General features: G+C 39.5%; 1 protein-coding gene and 1 long non-coding RNA gene across 2 annotated transcripts in view; one reads left to right on the forward strand and one right to left on the reverse strand.

Moving 5' to 3' along the window:
- Positions 1-17,885, reverse strand: part of CHRM2 (cholinergic receptor muscarinic 2) — a 150,884-nt gene that overhangs the window by 56,334 nt on the left and 76,665 nt on the right. The gene's annotated exons all lie outside the window — the stretch shown is intronic.
- LOC115305102 lies at positions 9,502-11,612 on the forward strand. Its single transcript, XR_003914741.1, has 3 exons — positions 9,502-9,586; positions 9,907-10,016; positions 11,446-11,612. It is a non-coding gene; the product is annotated as an uncharacterized LOC115305102 (long non-coding RNA).

Consider the following 17,885-nt stretch of genomic DNA (forward strand, 5'->3'; position numbering starts at 1 on the left):
TTCTCTCTCAAAATGAAGATGCTTTAAAAAAATTTTAAGTATTAACATTCCATAGAAAAGGAAACATTTATGACCAATAAACAAAGAGATGCTCACCTCAGCAGCAGTCAGCGAAATGCAAACTATGAGAAACCATTTTACCACCACCAGACTGGCACTCCCAACAAAATATTACAATGCCAAGCCATGGAAAGAATCTGCATGAGCATAATCCCCCCTACATGGCTGGAGAAAATTTCCTTTATAGAAAGCAATTCAGCCTTATCTTATAAAGGGGAATATTTCTATATTGTACATCTAGTCAGTCTTGGGAATATAGGTTTATATAACAAGAACATGATTATAATTAAATGAGTGAATAAATCAATTACTTACCTATATTCAAAGGGATTTAAGGGAACAAAAAAAGAGTAGACTCATGACTGAAGGAGTTAATACACGGGTGTATAGTTATGTATGTTTATTTCAGACTGTTTTTACAAGTATCTCGCTTGATCATTTAAAAGGTCAGTGTTAGGTAAAGTTGGTATTACTGCTATTTTTTTTTATATAAGGCATACGACTTAGAAATTAATTGATTTGCCTAGAGCAAGTGTGGATCCAGAGCCAGGCTTCAGGTTTTGGTACAAGAGACTGCTCAGACAAACCTGGGTTTGGAGTTGGGCACTCGTATTTTAAGCACTTGCTGGCACTAATAACCTAGGAAGAATTATTTTGCCTCTCTGAGATTCTGCATCTTAATCTCTCAAAAAATGAGGATAATTATGCATACATTCTGGAGTTTTTATAAAGATTAAATGACATAATTTGTCCACAATGCAGTAAATATTAGTATCTGTCTATTTTCCCGTCTGTAATACAGGCCTCTTTGCAATGAACCACAGACAACAAAAGCTGTCTTGCTGAGGACACCAGCCAGTGTCTCTGTGTGACTAAGTGCAGACACATCTTGAAATCAATGTTCCAGTTGGCTAATTCTAGCCTGTCACTTGTTGTTGATGTGTTTCATCACTGACTCAAATCACAGCCCCTTCAGTTCCCACCCTCTCTCACTTCACCTTGGCCTTCCATGGCTTTCCTCCTGTCCCCTCCTGCTCTGCAAAGTCCGTAGATCAATGTGAACTTCTTTGCTTCTACTCCCCATCTCCGTGGATGCCACCTCCCTGGATTATCCACGGGCTTGCTCTGTGTTCCTCTGTGTGGGAGAGATTTTTCACTCCCTTTTTATCATTCAAACTCATAACCAAATAGAAAAAAACTTGCCATTCTTGCCATTTAACTCCTCTCCATCCACTTAGACAAACGCATGCACACCCAATCACGTTTTCAGAAGATTCTGGCTCTAGACTCAACATTCTTATCCACTTCTGATTCCATTAACCAGTTGGGTAATTTCAATGCCCACAGAGTTAACCCACTCAATGTCCTAGATTAACCCTTCCTTGCCTCTTCAATTCCATTTGCCCTCACTTCCCCTTGATTTCAGTGATCCACTCCCTCTGGCACAACTTTGACCTCGTTAAAATTCAGAATGATTCCTTCTTTAAAAATCTTAAACTTTAGTATTCCACCGACTCCAGCTTAGTGTCCTTACTCACGACCTTTTCTTCTCATGCACAATCTTCTGATACACAATCTCCACTAGACCCTCTATTTTCCCACCAGTTAATAATTTTCTCTCTAACCTCTTTTCCTCATTTCCATCTATAAATGAGCTAGACAACGCTCCCTAGTCCATCACTTTACCCATTGATGGACATGGATCACTCGCTCCTTCCAATTCTGTAGAATCCTTTCTGTCAAGTGGACCACTTGCTCCAGCGACAGAGTTAACTACTGACTGAGACTGCAGACAATCACCTGCCATGGGGACCAGAACCATGACCAAGACAAGATCTCAGCCTCACCAGGGTCCTCCTTAAATAGCTCTCCACCCAAACCCTCTCAATAGTGGTTTCAAACCTTCACTGATCTTCGCAAGTTTCCCCAACACTCGCAGTTGTCTCTAGACTCCTACGTTGTCAGGAACGGAGGCTACAAAGAGAGAAAACCCTAACACCCACCTTCACCACCCCCTGACTTCTCTCCAGTTACACCCAATGTCTTCTCCCGACTCTCTGCAGGGCAACCTGTTTCAGCTGCACTCAACCCCACCACCAGATCCCACCAACTCCAGACTCCTCAAGGTCCTTCATGTCTGTTTCTTGATCTGCAAATTATAAATATTAAGACTATCCTGGGGAAAATACTTTTCTTTAAAGAAGCAGAGCTTTTTAGCAGCAATTCCAGACAGGTTAAACAGGATGGGACAAAACTGAAGACACCTCCTGGGCAGAAGGCCAAACCAGCAATGATGAAAGAACTATAAAAAATTTTCCATGGAGAAGATGGTGTTGCTACTTAAGTTGATAAAAACCCATAATCACTTTACTGCATGTCTACATTAACCTTTGTTATTATCAAAGTAGAAATCCCCCAAATATCTCAATTACTATATTATTTTTTCCTCAATTTTACATTCTATTCCAACATTTCTACCATTCTAATACTCCCATCCCTAGAGATCATAAGAAAATGGGAGAACTTAAGAAAAAGAGATATACACATCGCCTTTTTTTCTGATCAAATATCTGGTTTTTTTCATTTTTTTCCCTTTCCCAACAACCTCCACATCTTAAAAAATATCATCCTAAACTGCTTTTTTTTGAGACACACAGAGAGAGAAAGTACACACAAGCATGGGAGGAGCAAAGGGTGAGAGAGAGAGAATCTTAAGCAGGCCCAGTGTCCAATGTGGAGCCTGACATGGGCTCAGTCTCACGACAGTGGGATGATGACCTGAGCCAAAATCAAAAGTCGGACACTTAACCAACTCAGCCACACAGGCACCCCCAAACTACTTTTATAGTGAATAATTTCATGGTTTCCAGCTACTGGCTTTAGACAGAAGGTGGGCTGACCCCTTCTTCGGTCTGCTGGGACAATGATGGTTTGCTCAAATTTTCACTGGAAATGAGAAGCAAAAACAATTTGGCTGACATAAAATGGCACATTTCATTTGGGCAGGAATTTAAATAGAAGGAATCCACCGATTAATTATTTTGCTACCCTGGGTATACAGTCCGTCTTAGACAGTAACTAATAATTCTACTCATCACCATCCTGAGTCTGTAACAAAGGACCTAGAGGCTGACAAGAGTGAGCCAGAAGGCTCTACAGAATCAGTAAGAGCCCTCTGAGGTCTTTTCCTTCCTTTTTGAAGAAAAAAGGCTTCCTCCAGAAATATTTTCATATCTTTCTTGCCCTTAATTTGAATGTAAATCATTATGTTAAGTATTTTAAAATTGCTATCATCACCAGGTTCAAGTGACTTATAAATATATTTACAAGTTAGTGGCATCATTCTATTTGCAGGAAGTTTGAATACACTACAGCACAGAAAATAGAGTTAAGGTATCCATTCTGTACTAAGACTTGGGGATAAAAATAAAACCAAGTCAAACCAAAAACCAAGACCAAAAATCTCTATGTCCTATGTTTTCAGTCACAAGAAATTAATTTTCTGAAATACAGCAGCTAATATCAGTAAAAACTCTTTAGATTATAAACCTTTTGAGGGAAGAGCAATGTCTTATATATCTTTGTATCTCCTTTTGCTCTGAACAATGCCTGATTTGCAGGCACTCCAAAATTGCTTTATAAATTAATACAAAAATGATTTAACAGAATTTATCAGTTTATATCATTGGGTTTCCAATTTCAAATTTCCTGAAGGCCCTCTGATTACATGACCCATATGCTTTGCATTCATACATTACTTTTTATCCTCACAAGCATTTCATAACTTGATTCCCAGGCAAACCTTTGAGATGGGTTGTTACTCTCATTTGCCAGCTGAGGCAACTGATTCTATGAGTTGAATGATCTACATGATGTGAATTTAGCCAAGAGCAAAGCTGGTGCAATTATCTCTGCCTCCAAGTTCCCAGTCTGGGTCTCTTTCCATTTCAACATACTGCCATTTTTCATCCCATAAAATCCAATTTACACAAGATCAGAAGAATTTTGCTGACTCCTGGAGGTCACTGGGATCAATACAGAAGAATAATCACGCCCCATCATGTCACGGTGCTTAAATCCTTTGATCTTATTTCCAAGCTGGGTTTGAACCTTTCATCACTAGTAGTGTAACCCTGAACCATTATTTAACCTTTCTCATCTCTGTCACCTTCTTCACTAACAAAAGTATAATATTTACCTCATCAAGTTTTAAGGATTAACTGAGATATTATAGGAGATAAATGACCATTTAGCCGGGCCCACAGCAAAGTGCCCAATCTACGGTTGCTGAAATGTCACATAATAAAAACAAGGAAACATGTTCTCAAAAACTGAGGTGAGAAAGTCTTGAGGAAGATTTTCCATTCTTCACATGTGACTGACACCAAAGTCAAAGTTTTGGGGGTTTTTTTGTTTGTTGGTTTTTTTCCCTAATTCTTTCCTTTCTTCTAGTTGACCTCCCTCTTACCCGGCACCCCCTACCCACACATAGACCATTTCCTGCACTTCCCACTCTGTATCCTTCTCTTAGAGCTTCCTTCTCGGTGCAAATCTTCATCTGCAGATCCACGCCTGCCTACAAGCATCTCTCAATGCATGGCCTACTCAGTGGCCTAGTGGATGTGGCTGCTTCTCTACTATCTTCCTTCATTCCCTGCTGTCAGAGGCTCCTGTTTCCACGGAGAAAGCCAACTTGGGGGTCCCATTGGGCCTATTACTGTGGCCGCGGCTGGTAAGTGCACAGTGACATATCTACAAGTCCTATATGCCACAGAGCTGTGCATGATTTTCAATTTGATCCTGAATTTGTGTTTAAATACGAGTCCAGATATCCCCTTCTGTAAAATGAACAGGCGGTATCTATATGCATTCAACCCTCTGAAAGAAGTCTATTAGCCAATGTTTTTACTTGTATTTACGAGTATGCACTCTTCTTTTGTGGCATTTAGTTTAAGATACCGTGTGTTCTCTGTAAGTAAGCTTACAGACCATCTTAGTCTGTTCCATTCTTCTGCTAAGTTCCTGTGAGATCATCTGACACCGTATCAATTTAAAACACAACACTACCTTTAAAAGCTGTTTGGTTCTTACCTCTTCTTTTTTCTTTTCTTTTCTTCCTTCCTTAAAAAAAATTTTTTTAATGTTTTATTTATTTTTGAGAGAGAGACAGCATGAGCAGGGGAGGGTCAGAGAGAGGGAGACACAGCACAGAGTCCGACACAGGGCTCGAACCCACGAACCGTGAGACCCTGAGCTGCAGTCGGATGCTCAACTGACTGAGCCACCCAGGCACTCCTCTTTCCTTCCTTTCTTTTTCTTTCTTTTTTTTTTTTTTTTTTGGGTCATTGCAAGAGCCTTTTCCTCTTGCCCTAAAATGTTCCCCAAAGTTAAAGAAATCGCTGATTGAGGAACTGAGTTTTGGTCAATGAAATCTTAGTTTAGCATAGATCGGTACAGTAATGTAACTGAAGAATTCATATTACAATTCAAAATGTCTTAGGATGCATTAGTAAAAGAAACCAAAAAAAATATGCTAACCCAGTTATGCTCCTACTGTGTATTTTGTTTTGACTCTAGGGGGAGAAACAGTAATTGTACACTAAATTGTTGTCACGAGAAATGAAAGGAACAGATCAGGAGGCCACACTGTATCAGGAATAGTTGAAGGCACAGAATAAAAGGATCACATGAGAAGAGATAACACGTCTAAGACATGTGACATTGATTCTGCACGGCTCCAGATACGACCTCAGTAATGGCTGGATGTCACCAGGAAACAGATGACAGCTGAAAATAAGAAAGATCCGTGATGACGGGCATGCTCCAGTAATGGGCTGGGCTGGGCTACCAAACCGGGAGCTTCTGGACACTGAAAGTGTCCACAGAAAGGCTAAATGCTTGTCGGCTACATGAGCTGAACACAGAGCCCCTCTGTGAGCTGGGCTTCATGATCTCTACGTTCCCTTCCGACCCTCAGAGGCTATGATTAAAAATGGAAATGTGAACACATCGCGTCTCCTAGCGTGGAATGAAGACTCTGACAGAGGTTAGACAATGATGTGAAGGACACAGACAGATTTTGAAAGGAGAGGAAAAAAGAAAGAGAGAGAAGAAAAGGACGAAATGAAGAAAAAAAATTCTCCAGTGCATTGTCTGTGGCCGCCCCAGTGAGTGCCTGCAAACCAGCAAAGCATGAGAAAAATCAAAGAGAATAAAGAGATTTGGGAAAAACGAAATTCTTTCTCTGCATTCCTCTTCACCACAGAGGATGATGAGCAAAAGGCCTGCCCTGGGGTTATTCTTCCCCGACAGTGAAGGTGAGCGCCTCTGTCAAGGAGTGATGTGTTAAATGAAAGGGTAAAGGGACAAGAGAACTAAAAATGCCAGACATCACAGAAAATGGATGTGAGTTCTGAAGAATGAGAGAACGGCACTGTGGGTTTCCTGATGAAAATGTGTTTTATCTTTCAAAATAGGCACTTTGAAATCTGAGTCCTGCGGGGTCCCTGTTTGTCACTGGGTTTGAGTAACAGGACTTGATGCCGGTCCTCCAGGACCAGTGGTCAGGAGCACTTCCTAAGGGATGGAGGGCGATGAGCTTCTGGAAGCTGCCAGGACACCTGTTTTTTCCATTACACGAAGTAGACTTTAGATGAGGGTCTTCTCATGCAAGTTTCCACTCCCATAGAGGGTGAGGTCTTCAGGAAGCAAACAGAGGGTCCCAATGAGAGAGAAACACCGACCTTAAACACTGCATTTTTATGCCATTATTTCACTAGGGGAAAGTGCAAAGACCTATACTAGCTGTTCAAAAGAAAGACTGCTACAAAGGATAGCCGGACTCCTTGTACCCTCAAGGATTCCTCCTGCTGAGGCTCAGCTCCATCTTTAAAGGCTAAATAGATGTTTTCAATTTATTTTTTTCCCAATGAAACCTCATCACAAGCTTTAAAAAATAAGATACATTTTTAATACTTTGAGGAGCCTCCATATGGCCTTCCACAGTGGCTGTACCAATGTGCATTTCCACCAACAGTGCATGAGGGTGCCTCAAACAATTAAAAACAGAATTATTTTAGGATCCAGTAATCCCACTACTGGGTATTTACCCAAAGAAAATGAAAACACTAATTTGAAAAGGCATATCCCCAATGTTTATTATAGTATTATCTACAACAGCCAAGATATGCAAGGAGCCCGTGTCCATTCACAGACAAATGGACAAAGATATGATGTGTCTATCTATGTATATAGATAGATAGATCACACACATATATAGTACTATCACACACTACATATATAGTGGAATATTACTCAGCCATTAAAAGAATGAAATCGTGCCATTTGTATCAACATGGATGGAGCTTGAGAGTATTATGCTACGTCAAGTCAGAGAAAGACAAGTATCATAAGATTTCACTCATATATGGAATGTAAGAAACAAAACACTAAAAAGAATTTTTTTTTAATTTAAAAAAAGAGACACCTGATTGGCTCAGTTGGTTAAGCTCCTAAATTTAGCTCAGGTCATGATCTCCTGGTTCTTGAGTTCAAGCCCCACGTCGGGCTCTGTGCTGACAGCTCAGCTAAGAGCCTGCTTCAGATTCTGTGTCTCCCTCTCTTTCTGCCCCTCCCCTGCTCATGTTCTCTTTTTCTCTTTCTCTCTCAAAATGAATAAAACATTAAAAAAAAGAAACAAATGAACAAAGAAAAAAAGTGACAAAAAAAACCCCAGACTCTTAAATGTAACTGGTGGTTGCCAGAGGTGAGGTGGGTTGGGCAGGTAGGGGTGGATGGGAGAAACAGGTGAAGGAGATTAAGAGTATCCTTATCATGATGAGCACGGGGTGATATATAGAATTGGTGAATCTCTATTATACACCTGAAACTAATAGAACACTATGTTAGTTATACTTCAATACTAAATAAGTAAGAAAATAAGTAAATAAATAAGTTAGACAAGCAGAGAGGAAAACTCAAGCAAGTTTTGTTTAGGACAAATAAAACATGGCAAGCAACTCCAAAAAAAAAAAAAAAAAAAAAAGAAGTAAGATACAAGGGTCCATGGGTAGGCCAAGGAAACTGAGGCTCTAAGAAGTGTACTTATTAGCCCAATGTCACACAGCTAGAAACGGACAGAGGCCAGGTGTTAACACTGTACTGTCTGATTCTAGGACCAGCACTTTCTCTCTCTAAACCATGAGTATATTTTGGCAACTATGGAGAAGCACCCACTACGCCTGGGATACCTCTCTATCCTTACACTGGGCTCAAAGATGACAATGACAAATGATAAATCAAAATAAAAAGCAAAGGGGCACCTGGGTGGCTCACTCAGTTAAGTGTCTGACTTCAGCTCGAGTAATGATCTCAGTTTGTGGGTTCAAGCCCTGCGCTGGGCTCTGTGTCGACAGCTGGAGCCTGCTTCTGATTCTTTCTGTGTCTCCCTCTCTCTTTGCCCTTTCCCTGTTCATGTTCTCTCTCTCTTGCTCTTGCTCTCTCTCTCTCTCTCTCTCTCTCTCTCAAAAATAAATAAGCATTTAAAAATTTTTTTTCAGGGGCACCTGGGTGGTTCAGTTGGTGAAACATCCGACTTCAGCTCAGGTCATGATCTCATGTCTTGTGAGTTCGAGCCCTGCATTGGGTTCTGTGCTGACAGTTCAGAGCCTGGAGCCTGCTTTGGATTCTGTGTTTCCTTCTCTCTCTGCTCCTGCTCCACTCATGCTCTGTCTCTGTCTCTCTCTCAAAAATGAACAAACATTTTAAAAAATCTTTAAAAATGTTTATTAAAATGTTTTAATAAAATAAAAAGCAAAGAAAAATCTCCGTGATTATAACATGGCACTTATCTTGACTTTGCCTTGAGATACATCTATGTTTTTAGCAAACCAGTCCAGACATATTTATAGGTTCAAAAAAAAAAAGCTCAGGAAGGTATGAATAACAGATTGTAAAAAAGATAAACTTTTCAAGCCATGAACAAACAGAGGAAACTTAAATGCATATTACTAAGTGAAAGAAGCCAAGCTGAAAAGTCTACATGCTGTATGTAGGAGTCCAACCACATGACATTCTCGAAAAGGCTAAACTGTGGAGATAAAGAAATGATCCTTGGTTTCCAAGGGTTGGGGAGTGGGGGCTGAGGGGTAGATTGGCAGAGCACACAGGGGCTTTAGGGGGCTGACAATGTCTGTAGGACCCTGTATGGTGGACACATGGGAGTGTATGTTCACCCAAACCCACAGAATGTACAACACCAAGGGTGAGCAAACTCTCCGGGAGGCTGGGCACTTTGGGTGATTATGATGTTCCAGTGTGGGGGCATCGACTGTGACGTGCCATGTTGGAGAGATGGATTGCTGACGGAGGAAGCCATGCACGTGTGGGGGCAGAGGACTCACGGGAGACCTCTATACCCTCCTCTCAACTTTACTTAAAAGAAGTTTTTACAATTGGGGAAAAAAGGCAAAGCTCTCCCCGAGTTATATGGAAGAAATGTACATGGAAAGTTCACCATATTGTCCAGGTCAATGTTCTCTGCCTTGCTGGAGTCACTGTCATCGGTTTGAATGTCTTGTTCGCAATAATAATAGAGAAACTTGATAGTCATCCATGCTCTTCTCTTAACTAATGCGAAGTTTCCTGATAAATCATGGAACTTTTCAGAGCTGAATTCTCCTCATATGATAATGATGATGCAGGGTGACATGGTCTTAGGCACCTTTTGGTCTAGAAGTAAAGGATTCTTTTTGTCTCTCTTTTTTTTCTTTGTTTTGTTTCTTAAATTCCACACGTGAGTGAAATCATATGGTATTTAGCTTTCTCTGACTGACTTATTTCATTCAGCATTATACCTTCCATGAGAACAAACTGGGATCCTTCCATGAGAACAAACCGGTGGTTACCAGAGGGGATGCGTGAAATAGATGAAGGACATTAAGAAGACACTTATCGTGGTGAGCCCTGAGTAATGCACAGAATTGTGGGATCACTATTGTCCACCTGAAATTAATATAACACTGTATGTTAATTATACTGGAATTTTAAAAGTAAATGTAAAGAAATTAAATTTGAAAAAAAAAAAAAGTAAGTGACTAGATGCTGGTTGAAACCAGCTCATAAAAGATTCTGAATGCCAAGTTAAGGCATCTGACCGTTATCCTGCATATCATGGAGGAAGGACTGAAGGGCTTTAAGCCAGAGGCTGACATAATAGTGGTAGTATTTTTGGAAGATTAATCTCATAACAGGATGCAGGATGAATTGTACTAAGAAAAGCTTAGTGGTATGAAGTTCAGATAAGAGGTTAATGCAGTAAACCGGGCCTGCGCAGATAAGGAGATGAACCAGAGCCCTGTCCGAGAGTCTTTCTGTAGGACTGTATTATTAGCTGGGCAGGGTCAAACCCCTGTTCTACCTGACAGTCCTTCAAATGTCAGGGAACAACACACTTCTACTTGGTCCCTGCTTGTCCAGGTTAAACTTCCTCGGTGTGTCAGCTGATCCTCAAATGTGCATTACTTAATGGGTAGAGGGATTTCAAAGGATTTCTTATCGCTTATTGGCTGTGTTATATAACCTTTCTAATTTACATTTTGTATCATGTGCAACGTGCAAACAATAATACCGAACTCCGGAGGCTTTCGAAAGGCTTAAATACAAATGCTTTTAGTTTATGGTCTGGAGCTTAATAAATTTTTAATGAATCGTGTTGAATTATATCTTCATGCCATCCTTACTTGCCTCCTCTGGAAAGAGTCCAGGTTGTGAGTGCTTTTCTTAGTTAGTGATTCAGAATCCACAGTAATGATCATAATGGCTAACTCACTTTGGGCCAGGCTCCATTTTGAGCACCCGGGCTATGCTCTTAAGCCTCATGAAAACTCTGTAAGCCATGTACTATATTGTTCACTCCATTTTGCCCTTGAGGAAACTAAGGCAATAGCTGACTAACTTTCCCAAAGTCACAGCACTGGAAGACCCTCACAGAGCTAGGATTTAACAGGCAATCCAGTTCCAGAGTCTACATCCTTAATCACCGTACCAGGTTTCCTGTCCATGAGTGGTCTGTCAGAGAGTGGGACTGTTAACTGCTTCTTGTTCAGGTCACTTCCTAAGATTGCACTCATGGCTTTATAAGATCAGAATCACACCACAGATATGTTGATTTTGTCATCAAATTAAGTGACTCTTTTATACAAACTACTATATGACTTCTTATTTGATTTATTTTTAGAATATTTGTGTATAGAATATTACCTCAAATATCACCTAGTTAGTTTGGGCTCTTCATTTAAACCTACTGATGTTGCTTAGATTTCTGACTCCAAATTGTAAACCTATTACATTGTTTTCTGTTTTTCCCCCCCTGACACTTTTTTCTAGGTTTCCTCTTTGCCATTAATAAATGTGTTACGAAGCATAAGAACCAAGTGCAGAACAAAACACATCTAGTCTCCAGACAAACACTGATATGCAATCAACATTCTCTGGATATAAATGTATGACTGGCTATGAACTCATTTAAATAAATCTTCTTACAGTCCACAATACCTACTTACCACTGTCAGTCTAGTTTCTCCTGTAGTTTCACAACTTAAACTACAAGAAAATGTGAGTTTTATTCCTGGCACTGTACCAGTTACACGACCTTTCCTTAATTCATTTAAGTTAAATGAAGCTCTGTCTCCTCCCGTGGAAAATGTAAATAGTAAGTTCTGCTATACTTATTTTGATTTGTTGTTGTTGTTACAGTCAAAGAACATCTAATGATATTTACTTGTTATCAATCCCAGAACTGTATTTTAGAGAAGAGAATGTAACAACACTTATATAGAATGCTACCATATGAGAGGTCCTTCTGCATGTATTTTTCTCAGTTAGTCTTCACCCCAACCGGTTAGTGGGTGAAAGGAAATATCATTACAACTAAAGAAACACTGAAGTCGAAGGGGTTAATTTCCTAAATCTACATCGCTTGAAAAGGGCAAAGAGGGCTTGAACTTGAGCTCAAGTCTGTTTAACTGGAGTACATAGTAGTGTTATTCAAACCAATAAAGCCCAGAATGAAATTACAAGTTCAATGGCCTCAACACATGTGGAAGACTATGAAAGGAGAGGGGAAAAATAGTCCTCCTTCTAAAAGGAAACAGAACTTCTCATAAAGGGAAAAGAGTCATGGGACTTGCATTGTATTAAAGAGCTGCTGTGGGGTCCCTTCTCTTCTTCTGCGGTCCCCTTCCCTGTGGGGACCAGCAGGTGGATGCCTACTATGGCCTGTGTCGCCCAAATTAGAAGAGAAGTCCAGAATGCTGTGATAGGAATCCAGGGAGGCAATTTTCCTCAACTAAAATCATGGTCTCTGGTGGTCCTGATCTCAGAACTGGAATTATTTACTCATTCAACAGCTCCACGAGGCTACTCTGAGGGCGGAAACGAAGTTCCAAGCAAAGGACTATTCCAGAGTAGTGTGGGGACAGGTTTCAGATCCTGACAAGAAGCAGGAGTAAGGGCGAGGCCACTCAACCCCATTCTGCCCAGTTGGCCACTTCCGGCCTCCAGATATGTCCTCCACCCACCTCTCACAAACTGAAGTGCATCGGTCTAGTGACATTCCTCTCCCTGCCCATTGACAATGCTGATCCTCTCACAAAGCCCTCAGGCTTGATTCCGATTTACTTCTGGGACAAACACCAGATTACAGATCAACACCAGAAGATTCTCCCTATGTGCCACTTCAAACCAGAAACGTCATCACCGAGCTCATGTGTGGTAATGAAAGCAAACCCCGCGCTCTGTTTCCCACTCCTAAGTGGTAAGCGATGGTCATGTTTGAGGTCGAGTGTGATTCTAAGACCTGATTCTCTATTTCTCAATCCCATCTCATATATTTATGTCAATCAAAAGGAAATTCTTTATGCTTCTTCATTTGGATAAGTGCACAAGGCTCATTTTCTCATCAGCTTACTTGAAAACCTAATTATACTGAACCAGATGTTGTGTTTTACACCAATGGATGTGGCGAGCAGTTGGTTTTTGGCAATGACACAGATGTCAATTAAAACTGCTTAGACTTTACCCTAGGAGTTGGAGTCCAGTGCAATCACAGTCATTGCCTCATCTCTTATTTTTAGCTTATTAAATAAAAAAGGTGACCATCAGTGAATGTCTTAGAATAAAGTGAACCTACAGGCAAGATAGATCTCATAAAAGTCATTCGTATAAAAAAGAAGTCATTGAGAAATGACATAGCTTTACTAAATTCTGAAATTAGTTCTTAGATTCTCAGTGTGTCTTTTTGTTCATTCATAGGAATTACAGTGAGAAAAAGGGAATTTTTATCAGAGCCCCAAATTCTCTGTAATTCTAACATTATTCTAAGTGCCCTGAATCTCTATGTTTGAATCAATGAGGATGGTATCTACATTTATGTGGCCAATGAAAACTATGATCATCCTTTCTATAGATTCCTGAGTAAATCAGAAAGAAAATATCAAAGTCTACCTATTTTTATTCCAGTCAAAACTTCTGTCTTTGGGCCAGGAGACAACAAGAAAAGCTGAAGTATATTAGTATTCAGAACGTAATGAAGTGCAATGTACTGCTAGTTTAAATCACTGAGCTTATAAGAAACTCTATTCAGGTTGACTGGCTTAATAGAAACGGTTTGATCTTGGGGCTTGAAGGCATGTGTGACCTTGATCTGTTTGAAATAGGGCAGATTATAGAGGAGCAGTAACACAAAGTCTCCAGCTATATTCAGACACCTCAATTTAGAGCCTTCTCAATGTATAAAAAAAAAGGCAAAAAAGCAAGTAGAGACATAAAGGGGTAATAGAGAAGATAATGCCAAATGCACTAGTAGAACCTATAGAAGCCTGTGGGAGATGTGTGAAAACTATAATTGATTTTCTTTCTGATTATGAGATGGCACCAAGTAATTATGGAATGTTTACAAAATGTAGAGAAGTGAAACAAAGAAAGTGAAACTTAAGTGAAGCTTAAGTTCAGTGTTACTTCAGTTCTATACACAAAACTCAGAAACCCAAACACGCCCGAAAGGGATCTTAAATGATGCAGTTGTGACTGATTTGTAATCTGTGATGAGACATCTGGCAGAGCAGAAACAGAAATCTTCTTTATCTTTCCAAGGAAATTTTAGAATTTGCTTATAAAGTTCCATGAAAATTACTATTAAAGATTTTAATTAGAATTTCCCTGAGTCTAAAGCACAACTAAAGGATAATTGATATATTGAAAATAATGTCTCCTTACCCTTGAATATAAATGGAATTTCCATTTATTGAGATCATTAATGCCCTTTCCACAATTTCATGATTTTTCCTTTGTGTCTTGCAATTTTTTACATATCTATTTCTAGATTATGGATAATCTCTGATACTATAGTAAATAATGTTCTCTTTGCAATTGCATTATTTGGTCATTTGTTGCTGGGCCATAGAAAGAGAACTTCCTTTTTGCATATTAGTCTTTTGCTAGGTCACCATATTATAAACTATTCTATTATTTCTAATAATTGATCTGGAGTTTGTTTTGTGTTTCCTGTGTAAAAAGTTACATTATTTGTAAATAATTAGAGTTTTATTCACTACTTGATTTTTGTAATGTTTATTTATTTTGAGAGGGAAAGAGAGCACAAGAGTGAGCGGGAGAGGGATGGAGAGGGAGACAGTGAGAGAAACTCAAGGAGGCTCTGTGCTTGAGAGCAGAGCATTTTGAAGGAGCTCACCAGAGCCCTACTAGGGCTCGAACCCATGAATCATGATCATGACCTGAGCCCAAATCAAGAGTTGGCGCTCCTTATTTACTACTTTCTCATCCTTCTTCTTTTTTAAGCCTCATCTTTCTAATTTCTGTTTTCTTGTTCAATACACTAGACAGGAACTCCACATGTTGTCAAAGCAATTGTGAGGACAGTAAACATTCTGGTTTCATTCCTTATATTAAAGAAAAAACACGTCTAGTGTTACATACATAATTTATGAAGTAGAACATCACCAGATCCTTGGTTCATTGAGTTCTACCTCTTACTAGACTGCATGCTCTTCAAAGACAAGTGCTTATTTCTTATGTGTTCTTATTTCTACATTGCATAACATGGCAGGGGCAGGGGGAAGTTTACAGAACCAGGCATGATCACTAAGCCAGTGATGTCCAGTAGCAATGAAGATGTGTCCAATCTGGATCATGAGTAACCAATATCAGTGGTGCCTCCAGTATTAACAGAAGAACAATGGCTGTCCAGTTCTTCCCATTAATGGATTCAGGAAAGTAATACAAAGCCAAAACGTTTAACCTTACTTTGAAGTTAAAATAATTTTTTTTCAAGACTTTAAGTCGGGTCACATTTATTTCTTTAAGAAGTGAATGGCAGAATAATTAAGATAAAGAATTGAAGAATGCTTGCTCAGCAATGATTAACTAAGCATCTTTTTCATTTTAGGTATTGCACTTAGTGCTAGGGACATAATGAATCATAAAACAATTCTGTTAAGACAAATTTACTGTTCACTGCTCAGTTGGTTAAGCATCTGACTTCAACTTATGATCTCACCGCTCGTGGGTTCGAGTCCTGAGTCGGGCTCTGTGCTGACAGCTCAGAGCCTGGAGCCTGCTTCGGATTCTGTGTCTTCCTCTCTCTCTGCCCTTCCCCCACTAGCACTGTCTCTCTCAAAAATGAATAAATGTTAAAAAAAAAATTTGGAAACAAAAAGAGGGATTTACTGTTCACTTAGGGCAAGTTTCTGAATCTTGACTGTATATTACAATCACTTGGAGAACTTTAGGGTGTTTAGATTCTCAGGCTGCACCCCTATCCCAATGAAATTAGAAGCTCTGAGTGTGAGACCCAGGGAGTCTTTTTTAAAGCTCCCCAGTGATCCCAGTGTGCCGGCACAGTTGAGAACCACTAAGTTAGAGTCTGGGCATATAAACTGAAGACATTTTTCAACTAGTCTATCCAACTTAAGTGCCAGTGGAATGAATGATAGAGGTGAAAAATGAGGATTTGGGCATTAAGAAAATGGTACGAATTGCTTGTGTGTGTCATAACTAAGAAAGCATTACCTGACCTAAGATCACAAAAATGTATTCCCTTTGAGCTTTCTGTTTATCTTAATGCAAGTAGCACATTGCTAATAAATTTCTATTAAATTTTGAAATTGCAAAGAGTGAGTCCTTCGCTTATATTTTTCTTTTTCAATATTGATTTGTCTATCCTAGGCCCCTTGCATTTCCATATGAGTTTTTGGATTACCTTGTCCATGTCTGAAAAAAGATATCTGGAATTCTGAGAGAGATTGGGTTGAAGTGCTATCTTAACAATATTAAATCTCCTAATCCATGAACATGAGCCACCTTCCCATTTTTTAGGTCTTGTGTCACTTCTTTCAACTATGTTTTGTAGTTTTCACAATACAAATTCTACACTTCCATTAAATTTATTTCTGGATGTCTTGTTAGTTTTGATGTTACTGTAATTGGATTATTTTCTTAATTTCATTTCAGTTTACAGATTTTTTCATTGCTAGTTTACAGAAATCCAATGATTTTGCATGTGCTGACCTTGTCCTACAACCTTGATGAACTCATACATAGATCGAATCGTTTTCCAGTGGATTTCTTAGAATTCTTTATATAAAGATTATGTCATCTCTAAATAGAGATCATTTTTCTTGTTCTCCTTCTTCAGAGATTTTTACAACTGGATATCTTCTCTTTTCTTTGGCCAGTTGTCTTGCCAGAACTTCCTATACAATGCTGAACAGAAGTAGACATCTTTGTCTTCTTCCTGATCCTCCGATGAGACATTTACTGTTAAGTTTAATGTTAGCTGTGCTTTCTTTACAGACACCCTTTATCATGTTCCCTTGTATTCCTACTCTGTTGACGTTTTTTTTATCACGAGGAGATGCTGGACTTTGTCAAACGCTTTTTCTGTGTTTATTGCGAAGGTCGTGTGGGTTTTGTGTGTGTGTTTTATTGTTTTGATACTGTGTTTTGCATTAGCGGATTCTTCAGATGTTAAGCCAATTTTGCAGTCCTAAGATCAATCTCACTTGGTCATGATGTGTGATCATTTGTATATGTTGTTGGATTCAGGTGCTCATATTTTGTGGAGAATTTTCATGTCTATATTCATAAGAGATATTGACCTATAGTTTTCTTGTGATGTCTTTGTCTGAGTTTGGTGTCAGGATAACACTGGCCTCATAGAAAAGGTTGGGCACTGTTCTCTCCATTGCTGTTTTTTCAGCATTGGTAAATAATTGGCTTTAATGCCCCTCTTAAACATTTAGTAGAATTCACCAGGGAGGTTATCTGGGACTGGGTTTTTGCTGTGGAGATTTTTTAAATTACAAATTCAATCTCTTTACTTGTTATATATCTTTCAAAGTGTCTATTTCCTCTTTTTAATTTCTTTTAATGTCTATTAATTTTTGAGACACAGAGAGAAACAGAGTGCAAGTGGGGGAGGAACAGAGAGAGAAGGAGACACAGTATCTGAAGCAGGCTCCAGGCTCAGGGCTGTCAGCACACAGCCCGAAGCGGGGCTCAAACCCACAAACCGTGAGATCATGGCCTGAGCTGAAGTCAGACGCTTAACTGACTGAGCCACCCAGGTGCCCCTCTATTTTTTCTTACGTCATTGTTTTTATGGTTATCATTATTACTTAACCAAATGCAATCTACATAGACCACAAATACATGAAATTGACAAAGCGGGAGTTCCTCCAAAAACCTCAGCGGCATGGTCTCCTTGTCCCTGGGGGGCTTCTGAGACAACCCTGAAAAAAGCCCTATGG

The sequence above is a fragment of the Suricata suricatta genome, chromosome 2 (assembly GCF_006229205.1).
Source record: "Suricata suricatta isolate VVHF042 chromosome 2, meerkat_22Aug2017_6uvM2_HiC, whole genome shotgun sequence".
In the NCBI taxonomy this organism is placed as follows: Eukaryota; Metazoa; Chordata; class Mammalia; order Carnivora; family Herpestidae; genus Suricata; species Suricata suricatta.